The sequence below is a fragment of the Lithobates pipiens genome, unplaced genomic scaffold, assembly GCF_037356315.1.
Source record: "Lithobates pipiens isolate NorthernLeopardFrog02 unplaced genomic scaffold, aLitPip1_a1.2 Scaffold_8, whole genome shotgun sequence".
Taxonomy (NCBI): Eukaryota; Metazoa; Chordata; class Amphibia; order Anura; family Ranidae; genus Lithobates; species Lithobates pipiens.
Genome location: NW_027507903.1, coordinates 534,581,791 through 534,595,686, shown reverse-complemented (window position 1 = coordinate 534,595,686; position 13,896 = coordinate 534,581,791). Strand labels below are relative to the sequence as shown.

At 41.1% G+C, this 13,896-nt stretch overlaps 1 protein-coding gene across 2 annotated transcripts in view; it reads left to right on the top strand.

The window, feature by feature from the left end:
* Positions 1-11,883, top strand: part of POLM (DNA polymerase mu) — a 152,988-nt gene extending 141,105 nt beyond the window's left edge. For both annotated transcript variants that reach the window (XR_013270368.1, XM_077469557.1), the window contains one exon: positions 11,590-11,883. The gene's annotated coding sequence lies outside the window, so the exon portion shown is untranslated. The remainder of the gene's footprint in view (positions 1-11,589) is intronic.
* Positions 11,884-13,896: the final 2,013 nt, after the last annotated feature.

Below are 13,896 nucleotides of genomic sequence, written 5' to 3'. Positions count from 1 at the left end.
ACACAATGCGGCATGCTAGTGGGGTCCAAGAGGTTAAAGCAAGCGGTGAGGCGGTGATACAACAATGCCTGTCAAATGCTCTCTGAAGAGCGTTCTGAATGTGGACTGCTCTTTAGAGACCAAAATGTGTGTGACTAAGACCTAAAACATTCAGTATGCGGCCCCCTGCAGATGGAGTGGATATTGTAAAGGGGAGCCGCTTGCTCGGCGCTGAGCAGACAGGTAACAGGTTCGGCTCCACTCCACTATGCTGAGCGGACATGGACACAGCTTGCTCTTCTCTATGGGGCGGTCAGATGGAAACAGCCATAGAGAACGATGGGTGGTCTGATCGAGGTGGACCCGATCGGTCCACTGGTGTGAAAGGGGCATAAGTAGAATTGCCACATCCCTTCTTCAGATCCCTTCTACAACTTCTTCAGATCCATGCTATAGCCGAATGGGGGCTACAGATGTCCTCCTGTGCCCGAGCGGCCTACGTGCCCCCCGCAGGGCGCACACGGCGTGCTCTGTGATCAGCGATGAGACTCGCTGGATCGGAATAAGTAGTCGATCCCGACCCCTTACCACATGATCATCTGTCAGCCGATCACCGGCGGCTGTGAGAGGGACATCAGTCTCGATCACGGCGAGCTGTCGCCAGCTCTTCAGTGCCCATCTGTGCCCTCTGCCAGTGCCACCTAGCAGTAAGCAACAGTGACACCCATCAGTTCCCACAGTGCCACCTATGAGTGCCCACAGTCAGTGCCTCCACAACAGTGCTGCACTTCAGTGCCACCTATCAGTGGTACTTATCAGTGGCATCTTATCAGTGCCGCCTTATCTGTGCCCATCAGTGCCGCCTTATCTATGCCCATCAGTGCCCACCAGTGCTGCCTCATCAACGCATATCAATGAAGGAGAAAAATTACCTGTTAGCAAAATTTTATAACAAACTATGAAACGTGATTTATTTTCCATCTTTTTTCTTTGTTTAGCAAAAAAAAAAAATTCCAGCTGTGATCAAATACCACCAAAAGAAAGCTCTATTTGTGGGGAAAAAAATGATAAAAATGTAATTTGGGTAAAGTGTTGTATGACCGCGCAATTGTCATTCAAACTGTATCAACGTTGAAAGCTGAAAATTGGTCTGGGGAGGAGAGGGGTTTAAGTGCCCAATAGGCAAGTGGTTAAAACCAAACACATATTAACCGCTTCAGCCCCGGAAGATTTTACCCCCTTCCTGACCAGAGCACTTTTTGCAATTCGGCACTGCAACGCTTTAACTGACAATTGTGTGGTCGTGCGATGTGGCTCCCAAACAAAATTGACTTCCTTTTTTTCCCACAAATAGAGCTCTCTTTTGGTGGTATTTGATCACTTATGCGTTTTTAATTTTTTGCGCTACCCTGCCCCCACTAGGGTTAATTGTGTCCTGGGGAGTGTTTCTAACTGGGGGGGCATGGCTACATGTGACACGCCACTGATCTCTGCTCCCGATCACAGGGAGCAGAGATCAGTGACACTGTCACTAGGCAGAACGGGGAGATGCTTGTTTACATTAGCATCTCCCCGTTCTTCCTCCCCGTGAGACAGTTGCGTGTATTCCCACAGCGATTGAGTTCGTGGAACCCACAACCCGAGTCATGGAGGTCCCAGGACGGGGCGAGCGCCGCCGGCGGCAAATGTAAAGGAACGTACAGTTACACCCATTTGCCCAGCCGTGCCATTCTGCCGAAGTACATCGACTTGCCCCGGTTGGGAACCAGTTAATTACACAGGCTGATTAAGGTTGTAATTAACCCCTTCCCACCAAGCGTACGCAGATGTGCATACTCGGCTTTCAGAGGTTATACCGGGATGATGCCCGCAGCTGCAGACATCATCCAAGTACTGTTTTTTTAGAGCCGGCGATCGGCTTTCCAGGTATAACAACTGATGTGGCTAAAAGCCGTTCGGCTGTTAAACCGGAGGAGCAGGAGGGGACATCCCCCCTCCCACCACTCTTACCGGGCCTCCCATTCCACCGGGAGTACCGATCTGAGAGGCGTCACTTCCGGCGCCTAGAGACAGACTGGAACGAAGCCGAAAACAGCTTCATTCCAGGCTTCTGAATGTAAACACAGAAATTACGTCACAACGACACTTCCGGTTTACTCGGCTGCCAATGGCGCCGGTTTTATAAAAATAAAAATAGTATTCAGAATCGCAGTTTTCGGCAATCTGAATACTTTGAAGTGCAAAGGAGACCCCCGATCCCTCCATAAAGAGTACCTGTCACCACCTATTACTGTCACAAGGGATGTTCATTCCTTGTGACAGCAATAAAAATGATCAAAATGTTATTTTTTTTGAAAACACAATTTAATTATATAAAATTAAATAAAATAAATAAGATTTTTATTTATTTTTTTAAAGCACCCCTGTCCCCGCGAGCTCTCACAGCAAAGAAAACGCATACGGAAGTCGTGCTTGCATATGTAAACAGTGTTCAAATTACACATGTGAGATATCGCCGCAATTGTCAGAGCTAGAGTAATAATTCTAGCACTAGACCTCCTCTGTAACTCTAACCAGGTAGTTGTAAAACATTTTAAAACATCGCCTATGGAGATTTTTAGGTACCGTAATTTGTCCCCATTCCACGAGTGCGTGCAATTTTAACCCTTTCATGACTAAGCCTATTTTTGGAATTTGGTGTTTACAAGTTAAAATCCATATTTTCTACTAGAAAATTACTTGGAACCCCCAAACATTATATATATTTTTTTAACAGAGACTCTAGAGAATAAAACGGCGATTGTTGCATTATTTTATGTCACACGGTATTTGCGCAGCGGTGTTTTAAATGCAACTTTTTGGGAAAAGGGACACTTTCATGAATTAAAAAAAAAAAAACAGTAAAATTAGCCCAATTTTTTTGCATAATGTGAAAGATAATGTTACGCCGAGTAAATAGATACCAAACATGTCACACTTTATAATTGCACGCACTTGTGGATTGACGACAAAGTACGGTACCTAAAAATCTCAATAGGCGACGCTTTAAACATTTTTTACGGTTACCAGGTTAGCGTTACAGAGGAGGTCTAGTGCTAGAATTATTGCTCTCGCTCTGATCGCGGCGATACCTCACATGTGTGATTTGAACACCGTTTACATACGCGGGAGCGAATTCCGTATGCGTTTTCTTTGCTTCGCGAGCTCGCGGGGACGGCAGGCGCTTTAAAAAAAAATTTTTTATTTTTTTATTTATTTTATTTATTTTAAAATGACTAAATTGTTTAAAAAAATAAATAAAAATTGATCACTTTTATTGCTGTCACAAGGAATGTAAACATCCCTTGTGACAGTAATAGGCGGTGACAGGTACTCTTTATGGAGGGATCGGGGGTCTAAAAGACCCCCCACCCCTCCTTTAGACTTCAGTGTATTCAGATCGCCGAAAACGGCGATTCTGAATACCGGATATTTTTTTAAAACCGGCGCCATTGGCAGCCGAGTAAACGGGAAGTGACGTCATGATGTCGCTTCCGTGTTTACTATGAGGAGACTGGCTTCGTTCCAGTTCCTCCCCAGCGGCCGGAGGCATCGGATGGCGAATCGGTGCTCCCGATCGAGCGGGAGCACCGGTAACAGCGGCGGGAGGCGGCGAGAGGGGGGGACGTCCCCTCCCGCTCCTCCGGCATAACAGCCGAGCGGCTTTTAGCCGCATCGGTTGTTATGCCTGGATAGCCAATCGCCCGCTGAACAAAACGGTACCGGGATGATGCCTGCAGGTGCGGGCATCATCCCGGTATACCCCCCGGAAGCCGAGTACGCACATCTGCATTCGCTCGGCGGGAAAGGGATAAAGCATGACATGTTTGGTATCTATTTACTCAGCGTAACATCATCTTTCACATTATACAAACAAATTGGGCTAACTTTACTGTTTTTTTTAAATTCATTAAAGTGTCCCTTTTCCCAAAAAGTTGCGTTTAAAACACCGCTGCACAAATACCGTGTGACATAAAATATTGCAACAATCGTCATTTTATTCTCTAGATTCTCTGCTAAATATATATATATATATATATATATATATATATATATATATATATATATATATATATATAATGTTTGGGGGTTCTACGTAATTTTCTTACAAAAAATATGGATTTTACTTGTAAACACCAAATTTCAGAAATAGGCTTAGTCATGAAAGGGTTAAACTCACTTGGTGACTTACCTGCATTAAATTAGCCTCAGAACCTGTGTAATTCATGTGTGTTCGGGTTTAAAGGGATGAGGTGGCAACCCTAGGCATAAGGCCCCTTTCAGACGGGGCACACTCCGCCAGTGTGTCACGCTGTTCTCTATGGGGCGATCGGATGGAAACAGACTGCCTGTCTGTTTCCATCTGTCATCTGATCTGCTGGATGGATGGGGAATGGTTTTTTTTTCAGGGCCCATTCACACCTGAGCATTTTTAGCTCGGAAAACGCTCATCTCAAAAGTTCCAAAATGCTCAACAAGCAAAATTCCATAAATGGCGCCTGTTCACATCTTAGCGTTCTGTTGCCTGAAGCTCAGGCTCCGTTCACACCTAGGTGTATTTTGGCGTTTTTCTGCTCTAAGCCTCAGCTCTAAAAACCCCCAACAAGACAAATACCATTCATTTCAGTGGCCCCTATCTGAGCTTTCTGTCACCTAAAGCAAAACGCTTGTCGCCCAAAAAAGTACTTGAGCTTCTCTTTTGGCAGATTAAAGGCGTTTTCATTCTTTTACATTGACGACTTTCTGAACTTTAAAAGGCCTGTACAAAAACGCGGGAAAACGGCTGTAAAAAAGCAACGCCTAGATGTGAGCGGAGCCTCAAAAAAGTACATGCTTCTTTTTTAGGCAGATTTGGGCGTTTTTCTGCTTTTTACATTGGTGACCTTTTGACCTGTACAAAAATGCCTGAAAATGATACGCTCAGGTGTGAATGCAGCCTAAATGTTTTTATCGGATTGGATGCCGGCGGGTGACAGCGGACACATGTCCACTAACATCCACCGCTCCATAGAGAACAATAGGTGGTCCAATCAGGTCCGCCTGAAAAATGGACAGGTGGACCCGATCGATCCGCTGGTGTGAAAGGCCCTTTCAGATGGGACAGACACCGTAAAGCAGATCTCTCTGCTGATCCCCGCTGAGCAGGCGGATGACAGGTCTGTGTCCGCTCCGCTATGCAGCTTGCTCTTGTCTATGGGGTGGTCCGATGGAAACGGCCATTTGTCATTCCATAGAGAACAATAGGTGGCCTGATCGGGTCCACCTGAAAAAACGGACAGGTGGACCCGATCGATCTACTGGTGTGAAAGGCCCTTTCAGATGAGGCAGACCCCGTCAAGTAGATCTCTCTGCTGATCCCTGCTGAGCAGACGGATGACAGGTCTGTGTCCGCTCCGCTATGCAGCCTGCTCTTCTCCATGGGGCGTTTGGATGGAAACGGCCATTCGTCATTCTGTAGAGAACAATGGGTGGTCTGATCGGGTCCACCTGTCTGTTTTTTCAGACCACCCATCGATCCGCTGGCGTGAAAGGCGCATAAGGCTTCATGCACCTGGCTGTACGCCGTGCAGAGCTTGCAGAATGCGGTTCAAGGCATCCACCGCATACAGTCGCCCACTGAGATGCATTAGAAGAGGTGGCTGTATGCGGCTTATGTTCACAGGACCCGCATGCACACTGACATAAGCTCTGAATACAGATAGGGTACATTCTGAGCATACATCCATGCGTATGCAGGTGCTTACATGACGCATGGAGCACAACTGCATACAGCCACTTCTTCTGCATATCAATTGCGTGGTGCCAGTGGGCCCTAGAGATGTCATTACACAGGCTTTGCACGCTATATAACCTAAATTAAGTTATAAAAGCTGGGAGAACATGAATATGTGACATCACATCACATGGCTGCTAATATAGTACATTTCCAGGGACATGTTTATAAACTGACCAATATCCACCAATCTCAGTCATTATTGTCTCAGAAAACCATTCCATCATGCCTTGTTGCCCTAGGCCTCATGCACACATGCGCAAAAAACCCCCCAAAAAAACATTGTTTTCAGGGGCGTCTGGTATTTTGTTTTTTGTCTTTGTACGCAGCTGCATGGTAGCTAATAGACATGTGCAGAACGAAAAAAACATGTTTCATTTTATTTTGCTTAGATTAGTTATTTACATAAATTCCTTTAGGTAAATTTGTTTAATCTGTTTGATTCGTTTTCGGAATTCATTTCGTTTTTTCATATTCAAATCAATTTGAATTCAGATCGATTAGAAAAGTTTTCGAATAAATTTCAAATAGTTTTCGTAAATCAATACGTTTTTGAATTCAAACAGTTTTCCAATTTCCAAACAGAATAAAATAGAATAGAAAATAAAGAAATAGAATAGAAAAAAATTAGAATAGAATAGAAAAGAATATAACAGAAAATAAAAGAATATAATAGAGTAAAACAGAACAAAATAGGATAGAAAATAAAAGAACAAAATAGAATGGAATGGAATAGAATAGAAAGGAATAGATAAAAAAATAGAATTAAAAAGATTATAATCATCTTCTGAAATTCTAAATAGAATAGAAAAGAATATAATAAAAAAGAATAGAATAGAAATAATAGAACCATTTTCCAAAATTCAAATAGAATCCATTTGAATTTGAATAGAATAGAATAGAAAATAGGGAAAAAAAACAATAGAATAGAATGAATATAAACATCTTCCTATTCCATTTAATTCTATTCTATTCAAATTCAAATTGTTTCTATTTGAATTTTGGAAAATGGTTATATTCTTTATATTCTATTGTTTTTTTAATTATATTCTTTTTCTATTTGTTTATTCTATTCTATTCTATTCTTTTCTATTATTTTCTATTCTAGTCTAATCTTTTCTATTCATATTCAAATTTATTCTATTTGAAATTCGAATTTAGAACATGATTATATTCTTTCTATTCTATTCTGTTTTTTTCTATACTATTCTGTTATTTTCTATTCTATTCTAATCTATTCTTTTCTATTCTATTCAAATTTGAATTGATTATATTAGAATTTTGGGAAATGGTTATATTATTTCTATTCTATTCTTTTTTTTTATTCTGTTCTATTCTATTATAGTCTATTCTATTCTTTTTTTTCCATTCTATTTTTTTATATATTCAAATGCAAATGTATTCTATTTGAAATTCAAATTTTAAAAGATAGTTATATTCTATGTTATTCTATTCTATTCTATTTGTTTCTATTATATTCTAGTAAATTTTGTTCTTTTATTTTCTATTCTATTTTGTGCCGTTTTACTCTGTTATATTTTATTCTTTTATTTTCTGTTCTATTCTTTTCTAGTCAATTTTTTTTTCTATTTTATTCTCTTTGAAAGCTGGAAAACTATTCCAATTTGAAAACTTTTCGAACCAGAAAACTATTGGAATTTCATCCGAACTTTTTTTTTTCCCGGTATTTCGGATTTGTTTAAATTCGGTTTTATTGTAATTTGAACGAAGTGAAAATTCGAATGAAAATTTGTCTGAATATCAATTCATAACTAAACAAACTGCACAATTGCACATGTCTATTAGCTAGAGCTCAGGGTGCGGCATTCAGGGGTGTAAACGAATAATGCCCCAAACTTGTGTTCTCTAGGAAGCGTATTTATGTTTTTTTTACACTTAAAAAAGTGTAAATTCATTCTAGTGGCTAGAAAAATTGAATATTCTCACCAATAGAACGAGTTTTCAAAGGTACGTCTCTAAAGACTACGTGCATGTAGACACGCAAAATTATGTGCCCAAAATAAAAAAATTTTTTTACAGTGGATTTTTCTGGTAGCTCCAGCATACATAGGAGTATTTTAATATGAATGATTAGCCTCAGATTTCAGTGTTTTGGTGCAGGCAAAGGGCACAGCCTACATGAGAGACTAAAAAATGCCATGGCTGGACGGTGTACTGAGTCTTACTAAGGTTTAGGGCCATATGTGCCCAGGGATGAATGCATATGGTCCTAAATGTTAGCACCACTCACTAATCTCTCCAGCCCCATCCAGTCGCAACTTTTTTAAGCCTCTCTTCACAGGCTGCTTGAAAATGAAGGAATGACAGTGCGTGTGTAACCTGGTCTGGCCAATCCAATGGACAGACAGACAGAGCCTAGTGCTCATGGGCACAGCATAACCCCTCAGGATTTTTAGGACAGACCAGGAAGTATTTAAAAAATATTGTTTATTTAACTTTTTTTTTTTTAGAATATAATGATGAAAACATCAAAATCAATTTAAGTGCAGAGATACAAACATAACTGCATCAGCCCTCTAGTGTGATAAGCCAGTGCATGTAGCTGTTAGAGATGACGCCTGACATGTTTCAGATTCATACGTCCTTCTTCATAGGCTCAATGTCATCTAAAGCATACATGTTCTATAATGTAAACATATTTAAACGCTTCGGCCACGGAAGATTTTACCCCCTTCCTGACATGAGCACTTTTTGCGATTCGGCACTGCATCAATTTATCTGACAATTGCGAGGTCGTGCGGTGTCGCACCCAAGAAAAATTTACATCCTTTTTTTCCCATATATAGAGCTTTCTTTTGGTGGTATTTGATCGCCTTTTTTTTTTTCGCTATAAACAAAAAAAGAGCGACAATTTTGAAAAAAAACACAATATTTTTAACTTTTTGCTATAATAAACATCTCCAAAATATATCTAAAAAAATAATTTTTCCTCAGTTTAGGCCGATATTTATTCTACATATTTTTGGTAAAAAAAAAATCGCAATAAGCATATATTGATCGGTTTGCGCAAAAGTTATAGCATCTACAAATTAGGGGATAGTTTTATGGCTTTTGTATTATTCTTTTTTTTTTTTTTACTAGTAATGGCAGCAATCTGTGATTTTTATTTGGACTGCGACATTATGGCGGACACATCAGACAATTTTGACACATTTTTGGGACCATTGACATTTTTACAGTGATCAGTGCTATAAAATTGCATTGATCACTGTAAAAATGTCACTGGCAGTGAAGGGGTTATCCACTAGTAGGCAGTGAAGGGGTTAAGTGTGTCCTAGTACGTGTCTAAGTGAAGAGGGGAGGGGACTGTCTAGGGGAAATGACAGATCATCTGTTCATACTTTGTATGAACAGACGATCTGTCTGTTCTCCCCCTCAGAGAACCGGAAACTGTGTGTTTACACACACAGATCCCAGTTCTCAGTGTGCTCCGAGATGATCGCGACCGCCGGGCACTTGCATCCACCTGTAAAGCGCTTGAAAGAAGCCGCAACTGCAATCCCAATGTAAAAGCCCGAGTGCTTTCACACTGAGATCCCTTTCACACTGGGCTGTTTTTCAGGCACTTTAGCTTTCAAAAAAAAACCCTGCAAGAAGCCGCAACTGCAATCCCAATGTAAAAGCCCGAGTGCTTTCACACTGAGGCACTGCGCTGGCAGGGCATCAAAAAAAGTCCTGCAAGCAGCTGCTTTAAGCGCCCCTTCCCATTGAAATCAATGGGAAGTGCCTGCAAAACGCCTGAAAAGCGCCTTTGGCAGCAGTATTTTGTGGGCGCTTTTAACCCTTTATTTGGCCACTAGCAGGGGTTAAAAGCGCCCAAATAGCGCTTGAAAAACGATGGTAAAACGCTGCTAGTTTAAGCATCGCTTTACGAGCGTTTTTCCGGAGCGGACATTGTGAAAGGGCTCTTAAAGCACTTGGGCTTTCACATTGGGATTGCAGATGAGGCTTCTTTCAAGCACTTCACATGCGCTTTTTTTAAGGCTAAAGCGCCTGAAAAACGTCCCAGTGTGAAAGGGGTCTAAGAGCAAGCTCACCATGTAAAGAAGTATTAGCAGGTCTGTTAGTCCTGTCAGCAAAGCACCAGCGATGTGAGTAATTTCAACAGAAATGCAGCCGAACCATCCCATATCATAAGGATATCGTCTATGTAGTGATACCATGCCCAGCATGCCTCACCATCCATAAATAGTAGGCTTGTGCAATTCGTTTCATAACGAATCTAAATTCGGCCGAATTTTGCATCTTTCGGACATTCGGATGCATCCGAATGTCCGAATAAAAAAATAACGAATAACAACGAATACGAAAGAAATATAACGAATGAATTCAAATGAATTCAAATGAATTTGGTAATTCTTTAAAGATCCAATGAAACAAAAGGTCAGCTCAAAGTAAATCTTATAGTCCAATCAGCTAATTAATTTTGTGTCAGAGGTTGGATTACTGGCAAAGTGCATTCCTGAGAACTGAGTTAGAAGGGTGTTGTATTGTATTTGAGCCGAGGAGAAGAGAAGTTGTCATTGTGTGTGTTAAAAGATTCAATAAACAAACGACTTTCCAAACTACGAATCACTACGAATCACTACGAATGTCTATACATACATAAATATCGAATTTCAATGAATACGAACGAATGAATTCGACACTCTACGAATAATAACGAATTATCCGAAGACGTATTAACGTAACATAACGAATATAACAGAACGAAATTATGTATTTTACGAATGACAACGAACCGAAACTAAACGAAATTTTCCATTGTGCACAAGTCTAATAAATAGTAATCTTTCCCACTCCCCCAGGTACAGGTTGGCGTATGCTGGTGCACAATGGCAACGTCCTGTACCTGGAGGTAGTGGGAATTGTCAAATGAAAAAAAGTTATGCTTGCGAATGAACTCTAAAGCTGTCACAATAAAATCAACCAGCAAATCGGTGTATCTCCCCGAACCCGACAGAACATGTCGGATTACTGAGAGGGCAATATCGTGTGGGATAGAACTGTACAAGGCCTCCATGTCAATGGCGACTAAATATGTGTCACCATTGACGTGGAGGTCATCCAAAATCTTAAGAAGATGTATCGTGTCTCTAGTGTAGAATTGTAATGCCTCTACCAGTGGCTGAAGTAACCTATCTATGTATCTGCTCAGGTTGTCTGTAAGGCTACCCTTTCCAGACACGATAGGTCTTCCTGGGGGCTTTAGGACATTTTTATGCACACAGGAGTGCATAAAATGTTGCCTCACGTGGGAACGGTGTTCTCACAAATTCCCAAGTGTTTTTATCAATAACATTTTGATGATATGCCTGATCAATTTATTAAAAGTCAGCAGCTACTGGATTTGTAGCTGACGACTTTTTATTTTATTTTATTTTTTTTACAGACTGGACAACCTCTTTAAAGCTTTTTCACAAAGGCATAGGGATGCTGCAAAATGAGAAATGGGGGTTAACTTGGCTATAGCACTTCACGTGTGTTGCATCACATTCATAAGTGGTACCCAAATGGCACCTTTGGTTTTCAGTTTTTTTCACAAGGAGAGCTGATTCCTCTGAAGAAGCTCACTCGAAACTAAACATGTAGAGCGGTAGTGTCTGTATTTGTATATGAATTAATTAAGCAGTACAATAAGGAATTTTTATGAATTTTTATTGTTAAAAATACAATTTATACTTTATAAAAATCGATTTTTCTATTCATTGACACCTTAGAAGTCTCCTGGTTTTCTTCTTCTTATGTATACTTACAATATACACTTTGCAATGCAGCATAAACTCCCAGGACCTGTAACATGCCGAAAGAGATGCTGAAAGCAGGAATCATGAAACTCCAGCATATATGCACAGCTGTTACATCATTAGTGGCTGCCCAATGGCAGAAGAAAGAAGACGTTGGTCTGGAAGAAGAACAGGTGGAGATAGCAGTGATGAAGATCGTGGACCCGTCATTATGGAGGATGGCAAACTTAGTGTCATTATGTGACACTATGCTGTGCATACCTGTACATTATGGCTTCTGCCCCACCTCACATTGACGTTACAGTAAACCTGCCATTGCAGAGATACTTGTCTTGCTGACCTCATTCCTAAAAGCTAGTTGCTTAGAGTCACATTGACCCTTTGAGCCTCCGACCTAGAACAGAGATATCAGATGTCTAAAAACAAGCTGCATACCGTAAATATTGAACAAGCAAGTAAATGTAAGATCCAGGAATGTGCTAAAAAGATATGTCATTGATTCATTTGATTCAACAAACTGTGCTAATCCTACTTACAGATATGTTTTATTTGGTCATGCATATCTTTCTGGATCGAACCTAGCACACAACCATGACTAGGGCATTAAAGATGATGCTTGGCTCCATGCCGCCTGACCAACCCTCCACCACATCACTCTACCAAAATAAACCACATCAACACCTATTGGAGTTTTAATGGCCACAGCATTCTCTTTATTAACAAAATATAAATAACAAACATGCATAACAAAATAATCAACAGAATAACCTTCAATAATTAATGTATACTGGAGTCTCAAGGTGGACAACTAAATGTAGTACCTGTGACCCATAAAGTAGACCTCCAGCCACGCCACACCGACCTGGAGACAGTGTCAGGTACTACCATAAACATACCAAATTAGGGGGAGCCGTACCCAAGATGGGTCCTAACCTATTTAAATTCACTCCTGCCTACCTTCCAGGAACTTGAACCCCACCAGCTACTATCACTAACGCCTCCACCCGAAAAACTGCACTACCCACAACAGGAGCAAACACAAAATAAGGGAGTACAGGGGAGAGAGGCTGGTAAGATCCCACAATGTCTGTCGTCCTCCAACCCAGGGTGGGCCATAGAAAGTTCACATCTCAGCTGATTCAGCAGGAACTGGCCTACGTTCGAACCCTGTGTGAACAGGCTGAATGTACCAAGTTGATCGATCATGGTTGCAAATTTGAACCATGTGTGGGCAGGCTAAATGTACCAAGTTGATCGATTTGTGGTTGCAGGAAAGAAATTTGCACCGTGTATGGCCTGCCTTACTCTCCCTGGACCTTGCTGCCTACAACACCCTGAAGACCCCACCCATTCCTGTCTAAGCACACCACTCAGGTCAGTACCCTCACCTCCCTGCATCCTTTAAACTTTTAAAAAATTCCTCCCATGCCCACACTACCCTTTTAGCCCCAGTCATGCCATCCCTCCTTCCATGTTTTCTGGTCCTTTCCGCCGGACCTGACTTTCCAAGATCTGGCAAACATACATAGTTACATTGTTAGTGTAATTGAAAAAAAGACAGTATATACCCACAGTTAATCTAGAGTAAGGCAAACAAAAAAACAACCCAGCACAGCATGACCCAATTTGCTCCAGCAGTGGAAAACAATTCCTTCCTGATCCACCAAGAGGCAATAGGATATTCCCTGGATCAACTTTACGTATAAATGTTAGTATCCCGTTATATTATGTACATTTAGGAAAGAATCCAGGCATTTTTTAGCGCAATCTACTGAGCTGGACAGAACCAGCTCTTGAGGGAGTCTACTACACATTTTCACAGCTCTTACTGTGAAGAAACCCTTCCATATTTGGCTCCAGATGTAGAGAGTGCCCCTTGTCCTTTGTGATGACCTTAAAGTGAATAACAACACCAAGTTCACTATATGGAACACGTATGCATTTATACATGTTGATAAAATCCCCCTTAATCTCCTCTTCTCAAGAGAGAATACATGCAGTTCCTCTAATCTTTCCTCATAGCTGAGCTCCTCCATGCCACTTATCTGTTTTGTTGCTCTTCTCTGCACTTTCTCCAGTTCCCTGATATTCTTTTTGGTGAATTGGTGCCCAGATTTGAACAGGATATTCCAGGTGAGGTCTTACTAATGATTTGTACAGAGTCAAAATTATATCTCTCTATCTAGAGTCTCTTAATACAAGAAAGGACTTTGCTCGCTTTGGAAACCGCAGCTTGGCATTGGGTGGTATTATTAGGCTTATGATCTACCAGAGCACCCAGATCCTTCTCCACTATGGATCCCCCCAGTTGTACTCCGCCTAGTATGTATGATGTAT